Source organism: Rissa tridactyla, chromosome 2, assembly GCF_028500815.1.
Source record: "Rissa tridactyla isolate bRisTri1 chromosome 2, bRisTri1.patW.cur.20221130, whole genome shotgun sequence".
Classification (NCBI taxonomy): domain Eukaryota; kingdom Metazoa; phylum Chordata; class Aves; order Charadriiformes; family Laridae; genus Rissa; species Rissa tridactyla.
The window spans coordinates 15,624,406-15,649,148 of NC_071467.1; the positions used below are offsets into that span (position 1 = coordinate 15,624,406).

Genomic DNA, 24,743 nt, shown 5'->3' on the forward strand with positions numbered 1-24,743 from the left:
ATGTAGTCTTAACTTTGGTGTGCTGGTGACAGTTCTGTCCCCTCTCCAGTGCTCGCTTTGATACCCATATACGTTTCCCAAACCTACTATTCACTCCCTTTGTTATCTCTGTTCGTTACTAGAGGAAACCACCAGATTTCCACCATCGCCACCCACATGTCCGTCGCTGAGGACAGTATAGCTTGTGGATAAGCAGCAAAGAACACTGGAACAGAAATGCTTTTAAAAAGAGTAGCAACTGAAGAAACCTTGACTACTGGAAACAGAAAATACAGAGCTTAATATTGGTTGAGTTGCAGCAGAAGTAATGAAGTGTGAAATGTGCTATTCCCAACCAGTGCGCCATGCTGCTTTAACTTACAGAATATATAATTATATAACATTAACATTCTGGTACATCAGTCTTTGACAAAAATTGAAATGAAAACAGACAAATGCATGAATCTATTTATAAGACAATTATTGTAATAGCGGTGGATAAGAATACAAACTTAAATAATTTTCATTATTTTAAGATTACGCCTTTAAGATCCTTTGATTTTGTGCCCTGGTAAATACTCGCATGCTGTTGTAAACAAACTTAGTTTAGTAAACCTTTACTAAACACTTGCGGAAGTCCTTCCAGCATACTTCTAACTTTATCTGAATCCTATGAGCATAAGATATGCTTAGAGACCTGCTTTTGAACTTCAGGGATAAGCTACATGTGAGATTGGTTTTCCCAGTCAGACCATGGTCCATTTAGACCAAGATTCAGCCTTCGGCAGTGGCCCGAAGGAGCTGGTTAACCAGCTGTACAACGCTATAGCAATTACAATGAAAAGCACCGCATCCCATCACTCCAGGCATCTGTGTTAACCACAGAGTCGTTAGAATAGGAGATGCCCTTTTATTTCATTTGCAAAGAGATGACAAATGTTTACTATTAATGGTTCCCACTATATGATTAGAGAGGAAGAGGAGAGAATCCTTTCCTAATCTTCTGTGGGCAAATTTCTCCTCTGAGACACAGTTAGGTCCCAAATTGACCTACTGTGCTTGTGGTGCGGTCCAAGTATCTTTTATTTAAAGTATTTTTGAGAAAATCCTCTAAGTCTGGATTGCTCAGGAGACTCTTCGTGGTCTCTGTTGTCACTTGCTTCTATGTAGCTGAGGCCAGAAGTAAACAGATTGTTAAAATCAGATTGGATGGCTTAGGAAATGAGTATGCTTTGCTAACATGCCCAGTAATAGACAAGACTCCCCACTGCAAAGGTGCCACCAGGGCATCCACTCTCCTCAAAAGGCCAAGTAACTCACTTTCCAAGGTCAGTCAACCTCTCCTCCTCCTTGGATATGATGCTTCCTCTTAGGGTCAATTTAGGAGGCTGGGAATTGCATTGTTTGGGGTTTCTTTTCTGCTCATACCTTACAGGTTTTTTCAGCTGAAGAATAAATAATTCCCCAGGCTTTCTTTTGTTGTGGCGTTTTGTTTTGGGGTGTTTTGGGTTATTTTTTTCTGCAGGTTGTATATTAAAATTCAGATTAGCTTTCATCTTTCTGCTACTTGGTAATGATTTATGCTGAGCCCATAGACAACCTAGGGGATACAGAGAGCACGTGCACAGTCTGGTTGGGTCAGGAGATGACCTTTCTGAGTTCCTGTCTCTGGAGGAAGCAGAATTGTTTAGTCTCTGGGATGCTAACAGGGCGGTGCTGAGAGACAAACTCATTCCGGTAGCTTCATGCAGAAAAAAAACCAACAACCCCTCTGAAACTTAATGACCTTCTGTAGGAGAAAAAGGCTTTAGGCATGAAGATACAAGCAGAAATCAACAAGATTGTCATCTGGGGAGCGAGGAGAATACAGAAAAAGAAACAACTGGAATACACTGTACGTTTGAGTTAACTAAAAGGTATTATTTTGACAGAGAAGCACAGTTGACAGAGCAGGTAAGGTATGATTTTCCACATCCTGCATCACTGTATTTAAAACACAGCTCTTGATCCTTCACAAGGAACGGAGCAGGATTTTTATTAAGGCATAACTAATAGTTAGATATGTTGCACATCATCAAAGGCATTGAATCAATGCAGCATTAAATTTTAAGAATCATCAAATGGTATATTAAAAGCAGGAGGAAACTGGAGAGCACAGTAGAACGTTACACTGAATTGGGGAAGAGGGGTACGTTTCTGAGAGGAACAAGAAACATTATTGAGATTATGCTGAGGAAGATCAGCAAACTTGCATGGTTTTGCAGGTATAGTATTTGAAGAGGTGGATCTGGTTTAAAAAACAAAATAAAGCAACCGTTACAATATTTTTATGAGCAAGTAGTTTTCTTACCTGTGTAGATTATGCCAGCATTCATAGAAGAGTGAATGATGGCGTGGCATGGGGCTGTGTGGGAACAGAATTGTTCTCTCGCACCTTGGACCACAAAGCTTCCTAGGAAAAAAAAGTCTAGGCTGAGCACTAATGAAAAACAGTTATACAAGGCTTCACAGATGATGTAGTCAATCCCTTTGCACTGAAGGAAAATCAGTGCATAGAATTTATAGTCATATCTGGAAAATGGATAGAACTATTTTTAGTTGACAATACTAATGGTTTGATAGCATATCAGAAATGTCAATTATACAATGACCTATTATAATACTAATTGGACATATCATGTAGCAACCATACTGTTAACTGAAGGACATGATAATGGGATGGTCACTTACTCAAATTAATTTGTATGTCACTAGCCCCTGGCCCATGCACTTTGGTGGCAACCAGGAGAAATCAGCTTATTCTTACAGAGATGGTAAGGCTGCAGATCTGCAAGAATGCAAGCCTGTGTACCGATCCCGAGCGTTTGATTCATCTCAGAGGAGATGACACTGTTCCTGTACCGCTTCAGGGGCTGTGATATTGGAGGCTGTCTTGATGTGGCGATTGGGACGCTGTGGCAAAGCAGCTACTCGGGGAGTGCGTTGCTGTGGGACTTCTCTAGGTGGTATTCCATGTTAGACAGGCGGGGCTAGGTCTCGCTGAAACTTGCCCTGTGCAAAAGGCTGGCAGAGACTTTGGACTGACACAACAATAATGCCAACGTTTTATTATATATGTGCCAGTGGAATTCAAGATACCCCTGAGCCAGCTCAAGTCTTTCTGCGTTCCATTTAAGTCATATTGACAAAATGGACCACATTATCACTCCAGTCATTAATATATAGCCTATAAAAGGACCCGGGCAAAAAAAAAATAAATAAAGGAAAAACACTAAACCAAACCTATTTTCTGCTCCTATGCTCCTTCTGCTGGTTATGCAGAAGCAGTAAACAAGCCCTATTCCCAGAGCTGTGCTGACAGCACTGATGATGGTGGTGCACAAATTAGGAGGTAAACAAAAAGCCGTGTTAATTTCAAGCTCCATTAGAAACACAGGCGGTAAAAAAAAAAAAAAATCAATGTCTCCCAAACAGAAAAGGTCAAAACTGGTAAGAAAAGAAAGTTGGTTTTCCAGTAGGTATAAGACTTTTTAATTATTATTATCATTATTGTTATTATTTCTTTTAAATTGGGTGTAAGCAAGAAGAAGCTACTGGACAGTGTCATGTTAATGACTAATACACTGAAAATAAACAACTACCAAAATTGTTTTTAAAGAACAATAACCTAAGCTTTGGCTTAGATTGAAAATCTTGTATTTAAGGCTGGTTTCTATTTTAAATTTTGCCTGTAGCTTCTGTGGATATTCGGTTACATTTATAATCTTGGCATGACACATTTGAGGGATCATTCTTCTGAAAAGTGTAATCATCAGATTTCACTGTTTTCTCTTGGCATAGTCTATTCTTGGATCCAAATCCTTGGGGCCTGTTAGTTTAAATTTTAGGCTTTGTTGTGCATCCAGATTAAGTCTGGAAATAACATGTATGTCATTTTGTTATCAAGTTGTCTAGCAGAGGATGGCAGGGAGAACAAATACTGCTTTATATGTTTTCGTTTTATGGTCGTGTGTCACCTTCAACTCCACTAACATTAAATGTTTATCACTTCATGTGATCCTTGCTTTGCATATTAAATTAAATTTCAAATGGCCATGTTAAATTATGGATGGTGACTGAGTTCTGTGGTACGGTGTTAGGAACCAGTTCTTCAAACGTGAATGCATATGCAAAAACCTGGGCACGTAAAGACCGCAGAGTAAGTGTGACCTTACCAGAGCAAAGTTGCTCACTGTCTAAGTGTTTGAGGAACTGGTGATCTTAGAGTGAATCATAGAATAGTCAGGGTTGGAAGGGACCTTAAAGATCATCTAGGTCCAACCCTCTGCCATGGGCAGGGACACCTCCCACTAGAGCAGGCTGCTCAAAGCCTCATCCAGCCCGGTCTTCATCATCTGTGTGGCCACAGATGTTCTGAAAATTATTTTCCTTACACTTACTCATTAAAACTCTGCTATAGTTATAGGTATTTGGTGTAACCTCCTTTGATTAAGAGCAGTGTTTGGAACAAGGCTGTTAACGCTGCTTTGTTTTCCAGCAGCAGCTAGTCACAGCATTTTACTAATACTCATTAGTGTTCATCCCTGTGTATTGGGCAGAATTCCCCTCCACAAAATAGGACCAAGACACAGTCAGGTCAAAGACTGTGTTTTATATACAAAAATGTATTAATGTGATATTTAGGTTGGTTTGAAACCATCTTCCACAAAAGTATGGTCAATATTTTTGTAGCGGAGTCAGGATCTCTGTGGTAGAGAGCACAGATACAAGATACAAAGCGGTCCCAGCTCAACACATTTCCTTCCAAACAGCTGCATCTCCTCATTGTCTCTTCATCTCATCCCTAAGACACAGCTTGCGCTTCTAATTGTCATTCCCTTCAGTGGACATTAGCATGCTTGTTAAATTGGCCATTTGTGTCCCAGAACTCCTCTGCCTGTCCAGTGACTCACTCAGACCTGCATTTTGCATGCCCTCGGGGAGCACGGAACAAGTTATCTCTGTGCTTTCAGCTTCTGGTCCTAAAACTATTGCGCATCAAATTCAGTACTCCCGTATTGCTTCATTAACCACTTAAAAATGCAGTTGTAAGAAAAAAGTGACTTTTAAAGAGGAAAAAGTGTAGAAGGATGTGTTCTCTCCTATGGATTTCAACACCATCTTTGTTTTCTCTTGTTTTTGCAAGTTACCAGTTGCCTTTTTCTTCCCTGTCTGCGCTGTCCTGCCAACCTTAACTGCCTACCTCCTGTTTCTTAATGCAGTCATCACCAAAAGAGACTTACTCCACTTGACAGTGTTGCAATTAAGGCATGAAGGTAGCATACAGAAGTCAAGTTGCCCGCCCATAGTTGCACTGGGAGTATATTGCTAACAGCAGTCAAATCTTGTTTGGCCAGGAAAGTAAGCAGTAGTGATTTGAGGATGTGTAGAAGGCTGATACGTTGAGTGCCAGTTTTCAAAAATTCCCCTCATCTGCTTACTTTCATGTTCAAGTTTCAGCTCTCTGGGTTAATGATCACCTGTTTTGAGAACATGACAATTGTATTTATTTCAGAAAATGATACCGTTTGTCTCTCTGGAGTAGACAATGTTGGGTTCTGTCAGAACTTGAGTTACAAACAGCCTCCCTTCTGCAAGTGCAAGGCCAAATACTGCCCCTTGAAATCATGAGAAGCTAACTTCAGCGCATCTTGGGGTTTGGCTAGCTAGCTGGCTTTGGTGTCTATCTGATAATAAATTATGAACTTCATGTTGAAGAAGACTTTGTGAAACTGGCCTTCATGGCATCTAAGTGTTAATGACTTCAGTGAAGCTTGAGGGCATACAAAGTGCTCACCGTTTACTACTACAGTGAATTCTTTCACAAGGCTTTCCTCTTTTGCAGCACAATTAATTTTACGTTTCATTTACTGATGCTGGCATGCACTTAACTTTATAATATTAGTTAAAATTGGTTTATGATGTCAGTCTTATTTTTAGCACACTGAAAGCAGGCAAATAATTGAAGTGTGCTGTTGTATGATTTAGGGTTTGTGGTGGACTTGGAGAGGTGAGGATGTGCCATTCCTGCTTCAGTTGGCCTAGAGGGAATAGCTCTTCTCTTTAACATCTCATTGTAATCTTTCTGATGATACCCCAGAATGTCAGCTTCTGCCTCATAGCTCAAGTTAAGTTCTTCCCAAAATAACTTCTGATGTACCTCAGTTTAAAAAATAAATCTCAGCAATGTACATGAATAACATTTGAATCTGAAAGGCTGTTGAAGTTCAGTATATCATTTATATTGTTTTAGTTCTTTGTTCAGTTCTAAGTTGTCTCCCATATGTTAATACCAACGAGATGACTTTTTTAGGCTGCCACAGGTTATTCTGCTGGTCATGCTGAAAACCTTTGCCAGGCTGTGGTGTTCTGTTGTAGTGAAGTCTTAGTAACTTTCCAGGATGAAAAAGAATTAAGAAATATTTTGTCTGGAGTTTTCCTGCCTGCTTTATATGGTAGTGCTTTTGTTTTAAAAATGCCTCTTTTTCTAATGAAAGTAATTTTTAGCTTTTCTACAAAGAGATGAATGCATTAGGAGGTCAATCAAGCATTGATTAAAATCTGGTTTGTGACTCTCACTAATTTGCACAACCTTACTTAAATCTTATGATGACTTGGAGAAGGGGACAATCATACATGTTTCCTATCAGGAGAGATGTCTCATCAGAAGTTTGAAGGAGGAAGAACACTCTGAGACATCTACACGTGAATGGCATCCGGCTTGACTTGCCTTCAGGGAAAATAATGAGTGTACATCATAAGGTTGGCTCTGTCTTTAGAGTTTAGGGAACATTTGCCTCTGTGTTTGCTTTTCCCTATGAGATAAAGCAGCCACTGGGAAGCACTGAAACTGCGTGTATTAGGATGCAAAACACACAGACCTCAAAGAGCAGTAAGGCCTTCATCAGCTGAACGAGTCAGTCGATGTGCTGACCTGACCTTACTTGCACTTCTTCTGTTAGGAGAGTAGGTTATTTGCCAGAGTCATTCTGAACTCTCACTATGAAACATAGTTTTTCTGCTGTGCTCATATCTAAAAGCTATCTATTTTTATTGCTGTCCCCATCTGAGATATTTCAGGCTAATGAAACAATATGATTGTTTTTATCTCCAAAGTATTTCATTTCTACTGCAGAATGTGATACAGAAGAATGCAAATCTAAATCTGAGTGGTTATCTCTGCTAAGCTGCTTTTAAAAAATGAATTAGCTTAGTAAGGAACTGGCAAATACATGCCGAACACTTTTGTGAGGATCGCTGATTGTGAAGTTTTGTTAAACTGTGCTTTCTCCAAGCATGTACAAAAATAGCAACTTTGGAAATCATGAAGCTGTGTCTTTTTCACAACTGAAGCTATTATGAGACTACAGGCAGCATTCTCATTCCCTCTCTTCCTCTTCGAAAGATGAACATCGTCTCGGAAATGCGAGGAAGGAGTAAGCGTGGTGATTAATGTGACCGACTGCTCAAGAAATAGGTACTATTTGCCGTTTTAAGCATTAACCAGCAATTAGGCTTTGCAGCACTGAGTCTCATTCCCTTTTCATTAATGAGGCCATTAACAAAGATATGATACGGTCGTCTTCTTCTGTTACACGTGCAACTCAAGTAAGTGAAGACTTCAGATACTTCAGGCCAGTGTTATCATCTTTATGAACCTGCCTCTGTGATGCCTGTAAGCACAAGCGAAGTGAACTTCTGCAGTCTTCGGGAAACTCCCCCCGCACAAAGTTGTTGGGAATCCTTTTCAGGCCTGACTCTTCTGCACATATGAAACCTAAGCTGCTTCTCTTTCGTTCCAGCCCTTCTTAGGCTCCCTCCCGCCCTGGCAGCTTTTATGGACTAGCAAGGTCATGCCCCATTGTTGCAGTTCCACCTCCCATCGCCCATGCCTAAGTGATGGTATCACCTATCTTAGTCCTTGGGAAGAGCTTCCTGAGAGCTACCGGAGAGTCACCCCACAGCCTTCTTCAGATCTCACCTGATGACTGTATCTCACTGGCTGAAAGTTTGCCAGCATTTGAGCTACTGAAGTGTGCAGACTGCTTGCTGTCTTGCCGACCGATGTCTCAATGTTTCCCTGTGTCTCTACATCTGCTGTGTTTGTCTTGTTTTCGGGTACGTCTGCCTTCTGCAGCATGATGTGGAAGAACATAATCCAGCCAGGGAGCTCGGAGTCATCTACCTGTAGGAGGACAAGCTTTGTGTGCTCTGCTACCGTAGCTCCTTTTCTTGAGCCAGCTCATTTAAACTTGGATCGCTGTACCCTACATTATGCTCCAGCACACAGACCTTCTTTTTGTTTTGTGTTGGGAATGTGCTTGGCATAAGGAGTAGAGGAATGTTTTCATTACTAATAGGCAAATATGTTTTCACATGACTTAGACAAGCAATATATTTGTATACATTACAGAGCTGCCCTATAATGACAGGAAAAATCATCAGAACTCACCGTTTCTTCACCAGTGTGCTGATCGTGCCCCATCTGGTTTGTCGTGCCAGGCTTCAGGACACAGGCAGCGTAGCTGTAAGTGCAGGCTCCCTCCCTCTCTTGCAGGTCTTAAAATAATACAGTTATTAAGAGTATAATGTAAGAATTTTAATTTCTCTGCCATTAGAGGATGATCTCTTAATGAAACTGCCAGTTTGGTGTTTCCCTGTCTCCTGAATGTTTTGATAAATCACAGAATCATGGAATCACAGAATGGTTCCGGTTGGAAGGAACCTTAAAGATCATCTAGTTCCAACCGCCCTGCCATGGGCAGGGACACCTCCCACTAGACCAGGCTGCGCAAAGCCCCATCCAGCCTGGCCTTGAACACTTCCAGGGATGGAGCATCCACACTTCCCTGGGCAACCTGTTCCACTGTCTCACCACCCTCACAGTAAGAATTTCTTCCTAATATCCAATCTAAATCTACCCTCTTTCATTTTGAGGCCGTTAACCCTTGTCCTATCACTACACTCCCTGATAAAGAGTCCCTCCATATCCTTCCTGTAGGCCCCCTTTAGGTACTGGAAGGGGCTATAAGGTCTCCCTGAAACCATCTCTTCTCCAGGCTGAACAACCCCAACTCTCTCAGCCTGTCCTCATAGCAGAGGTGCTCCAGCCCTCTGATCATCTTCATGGCCCTCCTCTGGACCAGCTCCAACAGATCCATGTCCTTCTTATGTTGGGGACTCCAGAGCTGGACACAGTAATGCTGGTGGGGTCTCACGAGAGCAGAGCAGAGGGGCAGAATCACCTCCCTTGACCTGCTGTCCACGCTTCTTTTGATGCAGCCCAGGATGCGGTTTGCTCTCTGGGCTGCAAGTGCACATTGCCATCTCATGTTGAGCTTCTCATCCACCAACACCCCCAAGTCCTTCTCCTCAGGGCTGCTCTCAAGCCATTCTCGGCGCAACCTGTATTTGTGCCTGGGATTGCCGTGACCCAGGTGCAGGACCTTGCACTTGGCCTGGTTGAACTTCATGAGGTTCGCACAGCCCCACCTCTCAAGCCTGTCAAGGTCCCTCTGGATGGCATCCCTTCCCTCCAGCGTGTCAACCGTGCTACACAGCTTGGTGTTGTCAGCAAACTTGCTGAGGGTGCACTCAATCCCACTGTCCATGTCACCGACAAAGATGTTAAACAGCACTGGTCCCAGTACTGACCCCTGAGGAATGCCACTCGTCACCAGTTTCCATGTGGACATTGAGCCATTGACTGCAACCCTTTGAGTGTGGCCATCTAGCCAGTTCCTTATCCACCAAGTGGTCCATCCATCAAATCCATGCTTTTCCAATTTAGAGACCAGGATGTCGTGCGGGCCAGTGTCAAACGCTTTGCATAAGTCCAGGTAGATGACATCAGTTGCTCTCCCCTTATCTACCAATGCTGTGGCAACATCATAGAAGGCCACCAAATTTGTCAGGCACAATTTGCCTTTGGTTGTTGTTGTTGGTTGCCATGTTGTCTGTCACCAATCACCTCTTTATTTTCCATGTGCCTTAGCAGAGTTTCCAGGAGGATCTGCTCCATGATCTTGCCAGGCACAGAGGTGATGCTGACCAGAAAACTTCTACTTTCCTCTCCTTGATGCTGTTCAGATTGGACCTGAGAAACGCCAAACTGCTCTACGACATTGATTTTTGTTATTAGCTTTCTAGAAAAGTGAAAGGGAGGGACAGAATACAAAACCTTGACAACCGAATATGGTTTCCAGCTCTTTTAGCTTTTGTTCTGTATTGCTGGTGTACCTGCCAGCCCCTGGTGAGAATGGCTGCCTATGCAGGCAAGAAGTAATGGTAGGACAAAAGGGTAATGGTTTTAAACTAAAAGAGGGTAGATCTAGGTTAGATACAAGGAAGAAATTTTTTACAAAAAAATGGATGGTGAAACACTGGCACAGGTTGCCCAGAGAGGTGGTAGATGCCCCATCCCTGGAAACATTCAAGGTCAGGTTGGACAGGGCTCTGAGCAACCTGATCTAGTTGAAGATGTCCCTGCTCATTGCAGGGGGGTTGGACTAGATGGCCTTCAAAGGTCCCTTCCAATACAAACCATTCTGTTATTCTATGGTTCTGTGATTCTCTGCATAGTAGAAGGCAGTGGCTGCCCTAAAGAACTCATCTGCTAACCAAGACAAATGGTACGAAGCATCATCTGAGGGTTGCCCCTTGAAGAATGAGGCGCAGAGGCACTGAACAACACGCTTTAGGTTGTGTGGGAAACCTGTGCTGGGACTAGAACTGAACGCTGGCTCCAAGTCCCTCGGCCTCTAGTCCTGAAAAATCCTCCTCTTAATGGTTTTCAAACCCCATCAGGTAAAGCAATTCTCTGAGAATTCCAGGTGGGCAAAAGCAAAAGCGAAAGCAATGCCGAGCCTTGTGGCTCCCCTCCTACCTCTGCGCCACTTTTGGGAGCACTAATGAGACCTACCAGCCTTTTTTGTCCAACCTATCCGCTGAAGACTGGAGGAAGATGTGATTTATTAGCTAGGACCGGGATGGATAGCATCATAAATCTCCTCTAGACGGCAACAATTAAAGTTGCCAGGGCTCTCTGCCTTGCCACATGGAGTCCACGCGACTCTGACCAGATTTGACGGGCTTATTCTGCTAAATGAGGGTGTTGAAATGACCGTCTGCAGTTTATTAATAAGTGTATAAATCTGAACTATAAGGGGGAAAAAGATGAACTGGTGCTAGTATATCTGTGACATATACTTAATAATAAAACTTAAACTCTTATACAGCCTGGTACAAATTACTTGCTCTACTGCGCCAGTTCTGCCACAGCTACACATTTCATTTTTGTGATATGCTCTGCGACTGCTCGGTTAATAAGCGCTGAGAAGGGAGAGTAATAGATAGATAGATGCATCTGGTATTTATAGAGGACTGTTTTAATGGTGCTAAAAAACTGATGTGCTCAGCGTTCCTTGCAGCTGCAGTTGCGTCCGTGTCAGTAATCCTGTCAGGAGGGTTGCTGGTTTCCAGTGTAATTAGAACCCTGAAGCAAATAAACACCAAATGAATTCTCTTCTTTTGAAGTTATCTTTTTTCCCCCCTCTTTTAAATAGCCCTTCTCTGGTATAATTATGTACCAGTCATTAGAACATTAAAAATCATTTTCAGTGAATGAATGCTATTTTTGTTGTTGTTGTTCCTTGCTAATTATTGTGAACTAATTGTAATTTAGGCTAGTCTTCTAAAAATCTCATTTCATTACAGAATGGCTACTGACTTAAACTGGTTCCAGCCTTGATCCCCGGGAGAGGCGGCCACTCCAAGTCGGGTTCATCTAAGCCGGTCTGGTGGCTTCTAACGCGTGTGGGTGGAGTGCAAGTTGTTGCTCAAAGCCATTTTGATAAACTCCTGCCCTTCTAGCATTTAAGCCATAGGTTAAATATAAATTCACAGTACTGTATGCTTGCCACCCGGGGAGTGATGACAGAGATACTATATGATAATATAGGGAGGTAATAGCCTTCCTATCTGGCTTTTTGCGACTGTGTCTAGGATAATGCATTGAGCCCCGAGCAGCTCGTTCCTGAAAAGATCCTGGCAGGAGTTCAGAGGACAGTAACAACCCATGCGGTCATCTGGGGAGGGTTTGGCTCTAAACTGTGGTGTCTTCACCGTTTATCTTGGTTATTAGTTTTGCAACATTTACGGCTGTAGTCAGATGTTTTGGATTTGTGCTCACATATGCTGAGTTACGGTGTACAGGCGCTGGGACATCCTTGTGTAAACTCCGTAGCCTGGTTTGCATTTTTTGGTTCTCGTATTCAAACCGTTTCAAGGTTAAAAAATAGAATAATAAGGATCAGTTGCAGCTACATAAGCAAGTATATATTAATTGACATTTACTGGTAATGAGGTATGAGAATGAAAAACCTACTCCACCTCTCAGATCCCAGCTTGAGTTTTTAAGATTGGCTGTTAGAAGAAAAATGTCTTTGTACTCACAAATTGAGCACATTCAGCCCAGAGTTACTAGCACATAATAAACATGGAAACATCTAGCGACACTTTCTTTAATGGACTCATTCTTTACACTAGAACCACAGCTTTTATAACTCAGATTCTTAAAATGCCTTTTATAATGTCGTTTCTTAAACAGCCTTAGCTTCTGTTGTCCTGCAATGGCAATTCTGTCCTACCAGGATGACCAAGACGGCACAGCCCTCCGGCTGTAACCCAGCACGTTCACAGAAATGCCTGAGAGAGTTGTTACAGAGACACTAAAGCTTCAGGTGGTTCAAGTATTTCTAAAATGCAGTTCAAAGTGGAGCTCAGGAGATGCTTTTACAGCATGGGCTGTGCTCAGGACTTCCCTCCTTCCCTCACCCCTCCTGCAGTTATTTTTGGGTGAGAGAGATTTATAGCAACGGCGCAAATCGCCATGTTAAATTGGAGCTCAACTTTGGAATCGGTCGTCGCCAAGCAGGGCCATATATACACAAATACATAGGGGAAGGATAAGCCAAATCTGTTAATGCTTTAAGTCAATGCATCTGTGATAAAGCACAGAAAATCCTCTAAGGAAAATTGCAATGTTGTGAGTTATGACTACTTTCTGCTTGAATGAAAACATCCACTTGTAGGTTTAAGGGACACAACCTCCCACACAGTGCCTCCGTTCTTTAGGGTGATTTAACTTAATTTTCCTCAGTGTTTCCATGTTTTGGATGGGGGCTCCTGTATGCTGAATTATAGTGTATAGACCTTGGGTCATCTTTTTCTGAACTCTGTATTTTATCCTGCCTTTTTTACCTCTTGGCTTTGAAAGGCATCTCCTTAGGAAAAAATGTGGTTTTGTGCTTGTGATACATCTCAGAGGCTATTTAGATAATGGTTTCTTGACAAGGAGGTGCTTATGTTTTTTTTTGCTAAGTCTTTTATTCCAATTGTGATAAATTTGTGCTGTATAACAGTGAAAATAAAACCCCCGTAGTTTCTTTTGAAATGAGCTTACGAGTGTGCCATCCAAATGCCTCACGCTGTCAGAGAAACCCTTAACACCTACCGTTGCGCACGCTTCTGCTGATCCAGGAGTTTTTAAGCAAGGAAAGCAAGATGTGCTTCATAGATGTGTATCAGCCCCAAAAGGAAGAAGGGCTCCATTTAGAGGAGAAAATTCTGTTTCCAGGAAAAAAAATTAAATTACTGCAGAAGGTCCTAAAATCTTGCAATGGTCTGCCAAGGCGGCAGATCCCGGTAAGATATCTGATCACAAATAGCACTGGTATGTCTGGTACAGGCTTCTGACTGATATTTCAGTCAGTTAGATAGAAGTGAAGATAGATGTGAAGCAGAGGTAAAGAGTCTAATCATCCAAAAAACACACACTCACACATACGCTATCTCTCCTCAGAGAAAAAAAATGAGCGTAGCCATTCATGTAGAGTCACGGCAGGCATGAAAACCTAGTTTCCTAGTCCAGAGAAAAGTTAACAATATAGAAAAAGATGCTCTTAATTAATTTCTGTTCTCAACAGCACATTAAAATTTGAACAATTCAGATGCAATTAATGGGACAAGAAAATAATAATAAAAAAAGCCAGACTGTGATACTGTGCTCCTTGCAATTATTTCTTAATGCTAAGTAAACACACTGGTGAGAAAATTGTAATTTGTAATTATTGCACAGTGCTAGAAAGAGCCGTGTGGTAGCCAGTGCCAGGTAGGCCCTCGATGAATAAAACAGTTATTTATAGCATTATGCAATGCTGCATCCTGCCAGCGTATAAAAGGAGCGAATTTCAGCGATACTGTAGATTTGGTAAAAGACCATCATGCCAACCTGTTCCGGATTGTTTTTTGGGAGATGGAGAAAGAGGAGGGGAGGGACAGCAATGTCTATCACAGAGAAAAAAAGGCAATGAAATGCGACCCTCTTTTAATTAAAGGCTCCCGCAAAGTAATTTCCCCCTTTAGCTTGTGGTAATATGCTTTTGGCAGGAAGAGTAATGCAAACAAAACACTCTTCCTTATAAGCAAAATCAAGGAGGGCAGGCAAATTGTATTCAGCAGCAATTTGTTGGAGAATTTGTCATTTGTTTTTGAAGAGCGCTTGGAGTTGGACAGCAGGAGCGGGGTGTTTTGCTTGTGCCTTGTGAATGGCAGCAGCAGTGGGGTTTGAAAACCTTTTAGAGGAGTCTGGGGATAGTCTCCCATGGGAAATTATGGAAAATACCTGTCAGTCTTAATGGAAACTCATCACTCCAAAAGGAGACTAATGTGCTCTTTGGAAGTGTATTTTATCAGCTTTAAGTCCTCTTTGTGGTAACATAAAATAGGGTAAATACAATTGAGGCAGTGAAATCTTATAAACGTCTCCCCAGCTTGGGGAATTTAAAAATAGAGCTACACAGGGTTCCCTCTGGATATTTGAACAGGCTATAAATAAGTACAGAAATTGGCTTTTTTCTGCTATTTTAATAATTTCTCATACATTTTTTAATTATTATTATTATCGGCCCATTTGTGACCTGATTGAGCCAATGTGCTTTATTTCCATTTCCCAGCCTAACAGCCCTTTCCTTGTGAAAGGACCTTTTAAGGATGTATGGCCAGAAGAGGTGGGGCCCTTTTTTTTCCCCACTGGTAGATATCATTTTGTATCCTTAGAGGTTTTAGAGAAGTGCACCACTCTTTTCCATGGGATGGGAGAAAATACACAGCTGTTGTAGCGTAATTAGTATATCATGCCTCTCGTTGTAGGGTCCTTTACGTAATAGGCCCCAGGAAGGATTTTTTTGTAAATGTGAAATGCCGCATCCTGTTGAGCTGAGAGGCTGAATGACCCTGAAGTGGGTCTGCAATCAGTGAGCAATGGCCAGGAGAAGCCGTGCCGCGTCTGACACACAATGCGGCGCTTGCCAGCCAGAAGAGACACATGCACAGCGCTCGGGGAACAGCTGATGGCAAAGCCTTTCTGGAAGAACAAGCTGTAACACGGCAAAACTTAATCAGTGCTGTCCTCCCTCTTTCCTGCTCTGTATGTCTTTATTTCTGCCTCATGCATCTGCTGCTTCTATTGAAGACATTGTTTTAGATGTTAATGTCTAAAACGGGGATCCTACGGAGGAGCCTTGCAGTGTGACGGGTTTAGGTGGAGGCACTAAGCTTTCAGAAATGGCCAGAGGTTAGAGATGCAATGGTTGTTGCTACTGGCAAATCTGTTAAAACTAGATGGAAATGGAAATGTAATGACATGAAGAAAGTCTAAGTGCCATGCTGGTACCAGATTTTACTATCATACTGATAAGGGTAAGGTTAGGTTCAGTGTGATAGACTACTTTGGAATAATTGTCAACAGAGTCGTTGTTGATCGCTTTGATCTGCTGATCCGGTTTTGTCCCTTTTCTTGAATAATCTCACCATTTAAAAAAAAAATAAATTAAAAAACACTGCTCCTGATCCAGAAGCAGCTGAGTTGCTGTCGTTGGGCTTGTCCTCCAGCCAGGTCAGAGAAGCAGCATGCCCTTGCACATGAAAAGCTGGTTCTGACAGCAACTGTAATAAACCACCTAATCTTTCTGAGCCACAGCTCTAACAATAATTAGGCAGTGGATGTGTCCCACAGTAATACCAGCTGGGGTTTTCTCTAAACCTCTAGACAGGTTTTCACTGCGGAATTAGCTCAAGATGCTCTTCTCTAACTAGCATAGCTCAAATGAGAGTGGCCCCAGTGCAAATGAAACCTGAGGTACTTGCATCCGTGTTATAACTCCTGGGGTCACACGGAAGCATCCTTAGTGCCACTGTAGGTACTTGGACATCTCTGGTGGAAGGGGTGCAGCGCTGTCTGGTTGTTTGCAGGTGTCACACAGGGATGGCAGGGATCACGTTACATTTGTAGGGACTGCTGCAGTTCTGGTAGGTTCCAGTGGCTGCCCTTCTGTTTCCAGAGGATACCCAGTCACGCTGCTGGACTGAACTGGGAAACGGCTGTTATGGCAGAGGTTGACCTCCTCTTCAGAGGTTCCCCCTCTCCCCTGCCCCCCAAGATGCACGCGGTCTGGCGGTGAGGTGGTTGTGTGTTTGGTGGACTGTGAACCAACCCTGAAGAACCTCTTCAAGCAACCGTGGCTGCTGCTTTCACCGCTGCCTGGTGATCCCTTTGTGAATCTTTAATACTGATCCACAATACTTTGGTTTTTTTTTTCTGTTGGATCAAGACATATTCTGACCCCGCTTCCCTCTCAAGGGAATAGAGGTGTATTGGGTTTGTGTCGCAAGGTTTTGGTAGCAGGGGGAGCCACAGGGGTGGCTTCTGTGAGAAGCTGCTAGAAGCTTCCCCTATGTCCAATAGAGCCAATGCCAGCCCACTCCAAGACGGACCCACCGCTGGCCAAGGCCAAGCCCATCAGCAGCAGTGGTAGTGCCTCTGGGATAACATATTTAAGAAGGGGGGGGGGGAAACCTGTGCAATGGCAACTGCAGCCAGAGAGGAGTGAGAATATGAGAGAGCAATAACTCTGCAGACACCAAGGTCAGTGGAGAAGGATGGGGAGAAGGTGCTCCAGGCGCCAGGGCAGAGGCTCCCCTGTAGCCCATAGTGAAGACCATGGTGAGGCAGGCTGTCCCCCTGCAGCCCATGGAGGTCCACGGAGGAGCAGATATCCACCTGCAGCCCATGGAGGACCCCACAACAGAGCAGGTGGATGTGCCCAAAGGAGAGTGTGACCCCGTGGGAAGCCCAGGCTGGAGCAGGCTCCTGGCAGGACCTGCGGCCCTGTGGAGAGAGAAGCCCACGCTGGAGCAGGTTTGCTGCCAGGGCTTGTCACCCCATGGGGGACCCACGCTGGAGCAGTCTGTTCCTGAAGGACTGCACCCCGTGGAAGGGTGCTGGAGCAGTTCGTGAGGAACCACGGCCCATGGGAAGGACTCACATTGGGGAAGTTTGTGGAGAACTGTCTCCCATGGGAGGGACCCCACACTGGAGCAGGGCGGAGTGTGAGGAGTCCTCCCCCTGAGGAGGAAGGAGCAACAGAGACAATGTGTGATGAACTGACCACAACCCCCATTCCCTGTCCCCCTGTGCTGCTGTGGGGGGACGAGGTTGAAAAATTGGGAGTAAAGTTAAGCCCAGGAGGAAGGACAGGTGGGGTGTTTTAAGATTTACTTTTTATTTTTCATTATCCTACTCTGATTTGATTGTTAATAAGTTAAACTATTTTCCCCAAGTCTGGTCTGGTTTTGCCCATGACGATAATTGGTGAATGATCTCTCCCTTATCTCGACCCCTTTCATTATATTTTCTCTCCTCTGTCCAGCTGCGGAGGGGAGTGATAGAGCAGCTTTGCTGGGCACCTGGTGTCCAGCCAGGGTCAACCCACCACAAGAGGACAGGCAGAGACTATCCCATCTCAACCCTTAGCAGAACCTTCTTCCCATTTCTTGCCCGTGGCTCTTTCACCCTACTACTGCAGCTGGACCTCTGGCCTGGTACCTTTGACTTACTAGTCATCCGTCGATCTGAAGCTGTTACCTGATTCTATGTCGGTATTACCACGTCCATCAGCTGGCATCTCTCTCCGTTTACCCACTTTTAAGGACATTTGGCTTGCATCTGATTTTGTGAAAGGTGTTTCTGTTCTGCCTTCTATTCGCCTTTCAAGTGTTCCCAGGACTGCTGCTCTTCCCAAGTCCGCTGGTACCTCTGACAGGGCCAGAGGCATTTCTGCACATCTACCAGAAATACCAGAGGAGGGAGGTACAGGGTATCTCCTCCACCTGAAAGTCATCTTGCAAATTCTAGAAGTCCTTTTAATAGCAGATCTTCCTTTTTTTTTAATGAGCCTCATTACACCTAATTTGTTCAGCTTTTTGTGAGCTGCCATATGGCATCAGTGGAAACCTGGTGAAAATGTATTTATCATCTTACAAAATGTATATAAAGACGTCAAACACACATAATTAAAAGAATTCTCTTTAAGATATATTCTTACCAATTAGGCACTTGGAGCTTCTAGACCAAGTCTTATCAGCTGGCTGGCAGGGGTATCTTGAAGATATGTGTCACGAGTCAGGATGAGATATAAAGCAAGTGTATCAGTATTGCTATTTCAGGTATCACAAACTACGTCTGGGTTCTTGAAGATCTTGAGTGAAATGTTTCATTCTTATCTCTTAGGAAATCTCTCTTGCCACAAAGGAGAAAATTAGGTATGATGGAGCGATGTTTCTTTCCTCAATGCTGGAAATCTGCAACCATGACATAGTACAGCCTGGGTTTTTCCCACCAAAAACCCCTTTCAAGCCACCAGTTCAGATGATAGGCTTCCAGAGGGCAGTTCAAATTCAAGACAATATTCTTCCTCCTCTGAATATAAAGTAATTAGGTTCTAAGCTTAGGAAAGCATTAATTTAAATGCTTTCAACTAGGTGGGATGGAGCTAACCTATAAGGTCTGGATCTGCAGCCTAGCAGAATTTGCTTGGACAAGAATTTGGCTTCCAGGGAGTAAGGAGTTATTTGGAGAAGCCAGGCAGAGCTTTCTTTAGAAGTCCTTACTCCACAGATCTCTCTTTATGAAAAAGCTTGATACTGCTTCTCCCTTGCCCAAGACTTAGGTCAATTGTTTCTCTGGTTAAACGCTCTTCCTAAAAACCAAGTACATCTTTCATTCTCCATTCTTTAAATAAGAAAACTCACAGATTTATGTTTTGTTCCCTTTGTTGTGAATGTTACATAAATTCATCTGCGAGGCCAGGCTGGTGCTGGAGCAGGTCTAGGCAGCAGCTGCTTTCAAGTGCTCTGCACCTAGCACTGTAGATGTGTCTATGGGGGCAGGCAGGTGCCCATCACAACTTTCCACCTAACCTAGTACCAGGAACGTTTAGTAGATAGGCTTCAGTTCTGAGATGTTTCTCTAGCAGTTTTAAGGCCATCTGGGTGGAGGCTGCTGCAGCTTCTCCTCCCCAACTTCTTGTGAGTTGCTAACTTCTGTCTTGGGACTGATACAGCAGTGTAGAGAACTGATTTAGTGAGTCGGTCCAGCCAGAAACCAGTCACTTTAATCATTAACGACTGCCAAAGCACTAGGAGTTTTTTTGCACGGAGACACTCATCGTTCACATTAGCACATTTTGCATCATGCAAATATGTTCTCACCTTCTCCATGCACACAAGCACGTGCGCTCGTTCATGTTCCATTTTAGAGTATGGAACTGTAGCATCTTACTAAGGTCTGACTTTCTGGTCCATGTTTCCACCTTCCTTTGAGCAACATCACTGCAGAAAGCAGAAGGGCCTGTACTTTTTGAAAGGTAGCACCTTTCGTATCTGGGCTTTCAGGAATTGGTGCAAAAATTCCAGCTCTGTTTCCAGACCTACCTGCTGCACGTGCAAGGTATTGGTGTGGGAACAGTGTGTGCTGGATTGAGTCTCCTTGAAAATCTGTCCCAAAATATTTGCCATGGGACTGACCTCATTTTGGGTCTGGTGGGCCCAAACTCTAGTGTTGGAGTTGCTTACCCATATACACAGGGAGCACTGTCAATTCAGTTTACTCCCCGAGGGTGCTCTGTATCCCCAGTTGTTCCTGAGGCAGTCAGGGTAGATGAGCTGCACGTCCTGGCCATGGAGAAACAGGTCCAGGTCTCTTCCTGGAGGAAGCCCAGGGCAGTTTGGTGGTTTCCTCCATCCCCGGAGGGCTCCATCAGGTGTTGTGGACGGGAGACGAGCAGATGGACGAGTGAGTGCTCCCTGGGGCAGGTCACCAGACAGCATGGACCTAGTCTCCACGCAGGGCTCCTGTTGCGGGCTCAGAAGACATATAGGCAAAAGGTCTTTCTGTGTATGTTTAGCAGATTTTGCTGGTGATAAGAGAACATTTTAGGGAGGGGGCTGCTTTCCTCTACCCATCCTCCTCGTACCAAACCTCTAGCCACCCTCCTCATACCAAAGTTCTGCCCATCTTAGAGAGCTACCTCTCTAACTATTCACCGTTGGCAAGTGCCTTTCCTCTTTGGTGGTGTTATTTAGCGCAGGCTTCAATTAAACAAGTAAGACAGGGAAAATAGGGGATGGTTGCCTAGTAACTGATTGCCTTGAGATCTGGAAACATACGGCAGAGTTAAGGGTTAATTTTTGCAGGTGAAAGTAGAAATGTCCGTGGATGTGGGTGGTGGTGGGTTTAAGCTAGAAAGATCTAGGACATGGTTCAGAGAAGAAGAACAGTGCCCGCTGGGTTCTCTCTCCAAATAACAACACAAGACAAACAATGTTGGTTTCGTTAAAATCCACGCTGATGGAAGCTTAGAGAGAACACAAACAAGAGCACTGTTTGAGGGTTCTTCCTTGTGTGTGATGTTTACATAATTTGCCGCGACATTGCAACATTTTCTATCAGCACATCTCATTCACAGTTCAAAGCTTGCCTTAAATAAGCAGCTGCACATGGCCGTGTAGCCTACAAAAAACAGCGACTCCTTTTGTACACGTGTTCCCTGGGATAACCTGATTTTTACAAGGTGCCCACAGGTGTCAAAAAATCTGAATTAAATACTTTAAGGTTTATTTTGAGAGAGCCAAGGCCTGCACAGAGCTTCTGGGGGGCTTCACACCTCTGAAAATCAAGCAGCAATCATGTTTCTTCAAAACTTCCTGTTCTACCTTATTGAGCGCGTATTTTCCCTTCTTTCATGCATTTTAAGGAGTTTTAGAATTGGATAAACAGAGAAGAGAGCTGGTTTGTGTGATAGTGCATGCCACTTCATGAAAATATCCTCGGCATATGTTGCTAAACAATCTTGCACCAAAGAGCACGAATCCAGATGTGGAGCTGAGTGGCCTTTTGGGACACCTGTGTCCCCACTCCCAGGAGAGGGAGCAGTGGTGAAGGAGCCAAGATTGAGGCAAGTCAGACATCAAGGGACCTAAGTGTGCTTCAGCCTGGACTCTCTTTTGTGGTGTCATCGTGAGGATTGAAGCTCATCTGCAGATATGCGGATTGATTCCCTGTGAAGGTCATCACGAGGCATCCTGTGAAATCTCTTCCTTGCATATTAACTGGTCCGTGTGTTCCGACTGCAATAAGCGCTAGTTACTTTCTGTCTGGCTATTAGAGTCCTCTTTTTCTTACTGATGAAAAGCAGAGGGTAAAATTAATCCTTTCCACATGCTGTTGTTATTTCTTTGTGCTTATTTGTGTTACGACAGCATTTCAGAAGCCCTCCTTGTGGGCCAACACCTCGCTGCACTTGTTGCTTTATGAATATGGACTGCAAAGACGGCAAAAGATTGCACGCTAAATATGTCAGAAAGCACCAGGTAAATGCAACAAATAAATATGGGAGAAAAGTAAGACAGTAGCTCTCTTAAAATAAGTCATGATCTCAACAAATCTTGTCAAATTTTTGGAGATGTCATGCTAAAGGAATATCTTTCTAGATTTCTTCTAGAATTCTTCAAGAAGACAGTAAGGTGTGGCCTCCCACGTGTTTTGAACAAACTCTGCCCAGAAGTGGGAGCCTCTCGGGAGAAAATCTAATTGTCTTCGGAGACTTTTTTGTCTGGGTAGCAGAGGCTGGTGTCCCTGGCAGAGTTAGGATCAATAGCTCAGTAACAAATAAGAAATGATGGCTAAAGATATGCTCTGCTTGGAGGGACCTTGAAAGTCTTCAGGCATTTCTGAGTCTGCTGTTGCAATATGACTCCGTTATCATCAAAGCAAGGAAACAGAAAATAGTCTTTGGGGCAGCATTTTGAGTGGAGGGGAGGCAGGGCCGGGAGAGCCCCTGAAGCGTTACAGCCCACAGCGGATGGACCCTGGCTCTCAAGATAGTCATGAGCTTGGACAAATTTTCATTTGGAAATGAAAAATCTTGTAAGGGTAAGAGGGAAATACTGCCAAGATTTAAATATGTTTTTAATCTGTGCAAGATTGCCCAGGTCCTCGGCTGAGCACTGTTTGTACTGTCACATTTTAAGCTACGACTGGATTGTTGGGCATCAAATTTTACGTGCTTTGGGCCAGGTACAGGTACCTAAAGATATCCTAAAGCTACCGGGTTTGTGTTAGCTGCATCCTGGCAGAAGAGGCATGTGTGTGTTTGGGAATTTTTCAGTGTTTTATAGTAAAATCCTTTGGAGTGTAACTTAAAATACTGCATCCCCTCCCTCCCCCTGTTGCCCCTCAGAGAGGGATGTGTGCTGGGCTTGCTGTGCAGGATCCCGCTTACACCATGATGGCCCTTCTGCACAGAAACGCTTTCCTGTGGGACGACTGGATTTTGTGTTGGGATTTACCAATCGCAAAGCATTTCCCTGTTTCCCCATTTCCAGTAATAGAGGTTTTTAAATAATCACCTTGTCCCTGAGCAAGGAAGAAACTTTGTCGGTGATCATACGATCTCCAAGCACAAGGTGTGCTCAACGCAGTTTATGTAGGACCTACAGGCAATAAGTTTTTTTAATTAAATTACTTTGACCTAGAATGAGGTTTAATTAAATATTGCATTAAACAGACTTAAACAAAAAGGCATTTAGTAAACCACTATGCAAATTTCAAGGTAATTAAAATTTGAGATCTGTCTACTTCACGCTATCTCTGTAATTGATGCTAAATGTGAACAGATCAAATAAGTACACTTTTTATTGTGTTTCATTTTTTTTCTTGTGCAAGCTAAGATTGCTAATGATTCCTTTGAATTATTTCTCTATCTGATCTGTTGGATTCATCATTAGAGTGGGTGTCTTTGGGCTTGGTAGTTACTGGTTAGTTTGGATGCACCAAAGAAGTCTTGCATAATACAGGGGTGACAGGGCACTCATTAAAGAACATAAGATAAAGTATTAACTGAAGACAATAAAGAAGAAAGGACTCCTAACCAGAAACATGGACTACTGGCTTTCCTAGTCTGGCTGAAAAAGGGAGGCTCAAAGGGAAAAGTATGTGGAACCAATAAAACACTAAAACGTCCTCCAAGAGTTTCTAGAATTGGAACTGGACCAACTCCAGCAGGGCAGAACTGTATTCAGTCCACCAAGACAGCTCACTAACTTAATCTTTGAGGCTAAGGTCAAGAAAGCACTGAGCAGTATTCATCATTTGCTAGCCAAGAACGACCGACCCTTGCTCCGAGTGATAAATAATCAGTACGCATACATTGAGAGCCTTTAATAAATGCCCGCGGTTAGGCAATATGGCCCCAAATGTTGATAAAACTGGTTCTGCTGTTTGAACCGGTGGATAAAATGGGTGGCCAGGGCAGTCCCTCTCCGCCCCAGGCTCACAGAGTCAAAAATGAGCATGGGGTGTGGGACCAGCCCGAGTCTGCCTCTGCAAAACCTCAGGCTTAACAAAGCCGACATATTTCTGTATTGGCAGCATCTGTCACTCCTGCTCCTGCTCTGCAGCAGCTGATGTGACCCAGCTGTGGATCAGCGTTTATGAAGGAGCTGAGGATTATGTGCTCAATATCTTTTCAATACATCCTGCTGCGAACTCTGCCGATTTCCAGGGAAGCCTCTGGAGAGCAATCCGAATGCTCCGAAAGCTGCCAGCAATTCCTCTTGTCCTCCGCATTGTCCTGCCGCTCCCGCTCCCCAGCCTGTGCCCCCTTACCTTGGGAATTCATCCATCCCCAACCACCCCAGGAAATGATAGCGCTTTCAGAGCTTCAGTCTGTGTCACAGAAAATTATAAAATACCCCCAGCCAGTTGAACAGGCGGGATTTAAGATGACCTGCAGAAATCTGGAGATGACAGAGTATAACCGTAGAAAAAAATTACAGTTAAACTTCTGTATTCCGAAAAAAAAAACCCATGCAAAAACAATGGGCTCTCCCATTTACCCTCCAGATTTCAAAGGAACAGAAATCAGTTCTTATTGTATTGAGTCCTTAAAAAAAGATCTGCCTTTCTCAGCATTTTTATAAATCAGTCTGACTTTGAAATTGTAGTATGTGGATGGTCTCAGAGGTGAAAAGATGAGCATTATTTGCATAATAAAATCACAAAGGGAGTGAGTATGCAAAACTTAATTTATTTAAAATTCACCCATCCGACATGCTGGGCACAAGTGCGGAAGATTAATAATAAAAATAGTCACCTACAGCATATAAATTAATGGCAGTCCCCAGAACTAAGAGCTTCCTTCCCCGCACTCGGAAAAACCTTTGGAGAAGGGATACGCGGCGTGACCGGAACGTGATGGATTCTGCTGTGGGAGGGAGGGTGAGGATGGGCAGCGCTGTGCTCCCCTGGGCGGGCAGCAGACGCCCCG

At 43.6% G+C, this 24,743-nt stretch overlaps 1 protein-coding gene across 4 annotated transcripts in view; it reads left to right on the plus strand.

The window, feature by feature from the left end:
• The window catches only part of SAMD12 (sterile alpha motif domain containing 12), a 190,444-nt gene that overhangs the window by 124,678 nt on the left and 41,023 nt on the right, over window positions 1–24,743 (plus strand). For 2 of the 4 annotated variants that reach the window (XR_008464747.1, XR_008464748.1), the window contains exon 7: window positions 123–7,092. The exons of the other annotated variants lie outside the window; for them this stretch is intronic. The gene's annotated coding sequence lies outside the window, so the exon portion shown is untranslated. Of the gene's footprint in view, window positions 1–122; window positions 7,093–24,743 lie in introns of those variants that run through there. 4 annotated transcript variants of the gene reach the window in all.